The sequence below is a fragment of the Aplysia californica genome, unplaced genomic scaffold (genome assembly GCF_000002075.1).
Source record: "Aplysia californica isolate F4 #8 unplaced genomic scaffold, AplCal3.0 scaffold00163, whole genome shotgun sequence".
Lineage (NCBI taxonomy): Eukaryota > Metazoa > Mollusca > Gastropoda > Aplysiida > Aplysiidae > Aplysia > Aplysia californica.
The window spans coordinates 997,186-1,000,331 of record NW_004797433.1 but is presented as its reverse complement, the minus strand read 5'-3'; positions in this window follow the sequence as shown (position 1 = coordinate 1,000,331).

The following is a 3,146-nucleotide window of genomic DNA, read 5'->3' as shown; positions in this document are numbered from 1 at the left end:
GTGATGATGATGATGATGATGATGATGATGATGATGATGATGATGATGATGATGATGATGATGATGATGATGATGATGATGATACGCCCAAAGCGGTGTCGAATGTAGGCAATTCCAGCACCTCCTGTCTCCCCCCCCCCTACCCTCTTCACTTTGTACCTTACTTTAATGGGCCCCAAATCCCAAGGGATGTCTCAGAGAAAGAGCCAAGAAAGAGCTAACTGCGTCCGGGACGGCAGTCTGTCGCTCACAGACGACGCCATTTTTTTACGTCCACTTCCGCAGACACAGGGCCTGGAGACTTCCAAAACGTCTGACGGCTCCCTGAAAACGGTGTGTTGTCTGAACTTGTGAGCGGGGGAGGGGGGTGAGTTGCGGGGCGTTAAGTTGAGGGGTGGGGTTGGGGCGGGGCGGTGTAATGTGGGCGGGATTTTGAGTTAGATGATTGGGGGTGGCTCAGGGGGTTGGGGTAGGGGTAGGCGGACGGGGCGGGTCGTGGAGGTGGGGGAATAAGGGTTGAGTTGGTTAGGGAGAGTCATCAAGGACTCGCAAGGAGACGCAGAGACAACGTTGGATATTCTTTGTTTTTGGGGGGCTTTTTGTAAGTGTTTTGCGACCCTCGGAAATGCATAAGTCATATGAGCGCGCGGGACACATTAAACATGTTCAGTTTGATAGGAATTAATTTTGAATTTGCCTGGGTGACCACCGAAGCCTACTCTTATCGATTTTAGGACCACCAAGGGATCTTTGATGCAAGCAAAAACTTCAGTATTGAACAGCCTATCGGAGTCTGTTGGATTGAGGATCCACCCCGGAAAGTCAAAGGTCCTAAGGACAGATGCACAACGAAAGGAGCAGGTCACAATAGAAGAAAAGGCAATAGAAAACGTTGGATCCTTCTGCTATCCTGGGAGTATAATTGACAGAGAGGGGGAAACAGGTGCTGAAATAAAGTTCCGCATTGGAGAAGCACAGGCTGCTTTCATATCTTTGGATAGGATTTGGAAGGCCAGAGATATCTCACTTCGAACAATGCTGAGGATTTTTTATTCAAATGTGAAGTCGGTCCTGTTGTATGGATGTGAGACATGGAACGCATCACAGACTTGCATAAAGAGGATCCAGGTCTTCTTGAACAGGTGTCTAAGAAAGTTACTGAGGATCAGATGGACAGACAGAGTCACCAATGTGGAAGTGTTAAGGAAAACAAGACAGATCCCAGTCAGAGATGAGGTAGGAAGAAGGCGGTGGCGATGGGTTGGACATACTCTCAGGAAGTCAGGCAGCTGCATAACAAAGAAAGTTTTGGATTGGAACCCACAGGGCAAGAGATCAAGGGGAAGACCGCGTGGGACCTGGAGAAGAATAACAGAAATCGATGCACTGAAAAGTGGGAAGACATGGAATAACATCAAGAGGCTAGCCCAGGATAGAGAAAGGTGGAAGGTGTTTGTCCGTGGCCTATACTCTGGTGCAGGGTGAGAAAGGAAATGATGAAGGAATCTTTAACGTACGCAACTTGCACACTGCCCCCCCCCCCCAGATTTGTAGGCCTTATCCGAGAAGGCTAGGTGTTAGATCTTACCTACCCTAAAATCAGGGGTGTGGCTGAAAGACATCAGTAAGAAGGAGCCAATGTTTAGCCGTACAAAGACAGCAGATAAAATCAGGAGAACAGAGGAGTGGGCAAAAGGGTGGAGGAGACAGAAAGGAGACGGAAGCAGTTGACAGAAAATTATTAGAGAGCAGACAAGGTAAAGGGATAGCATTTTTAGAGAAGAAAATTGTCCCTCGCTGTCAAGTTTCAAACCAGGGACCTACTAAATATGAAAAAAGGTGAAACGGTGAACATGAAATGTTTTAGATTTTACGCCCCTATCAACACTATTAGATTATTTAAGAGGCGGGACTTCCGGGTTTATCGTCCATCTCCGGCGGAAAAGACCGAACCAGGTAGGAAATTTGTGTTAAGTGCCTTTCCCAAGGACACAACGTCGGACCGAGCTGCGGCTCAAACCATTGAATGAGAGGCTAACACCATACCTCTAGACTACGACTTTCGGTTTCAGGGTTCATATCCGGCTCGCCGCATGTTGTGTTGTTGCATCGGAAATTGTTACAGGCTATACCTTCTCGTGCATTAATTCATTGATTCATTTATCCATTTTTTAGCATGCATGCTCTCGTCTTATGTGTAATTTTTTTTGGGGGGTATTCATTTATTGCATCAAAAGCTGCCTTTTCTTCGTTTTGTGTCACTCTATTGTGTTTACGTAACGGAAAAGGTCGCAGACTACATATTCATCAGTTTGTGTATAAACTGTCATTTACCCACGTTCACCATTATTATTGCCTACAGCAACTGTACATTGTGTTCATCCCGCATACAGTCATATTTATAAATCTTCCCTATTACATTTAGTTGCTTCCATTCTAAAATCGTCACATGCAACTACTTAATTATATTCATTCTCTTTGAAAAAAAAATCATTTCTTAGAGTGATGTAAGAGTTTGCACAATTTATTTAAAATGTTAGCATAGGCCTGTAACTTCACTGTATCCAACATGTTAAAAGAAAAATGTTTAAGATAATTTGCTGTGTGTATCCTGGTAACATTTTTTTCTGAATGTTTTTGTGTGTGATTGGTGGGGTGAGTTCGGGGTGTGGGTCATAAATATGGTCATCAATCAATAGTTTTAAGAAAAAAAAGAGGAATTTATAAAGAATTTCTCCTCACTTCATCCAGTGTACCTCTCCATGCTTTGTAGTGAAAAACATAATGGTCTTTTTTAAGACTTCTTACCGAGTGTACTTCATAACTAAACATATTCTTCAGTGGAGCTTGTTTCAGACTTGACGCTACTTCCTTTTCATAGTTTTATTATTTATGACATCTGTTGTTCTAAAACTAAGACACGATAAGTAAACTTGACATTTCTATTTTTATTGTGTTCTGATCCCCCAAAAAAATGTTGTCACTGCTGCTACCTACTGATCAACAAGGTCACCCGAACGTTGATACCAGCCCTGACCTTTGCTTTTAATGCGAAACGTTTCTCCTGTTTTACACACACACACACACACACACACACACAAACACACACACACACACACACACACACACACAAACACATTCACACA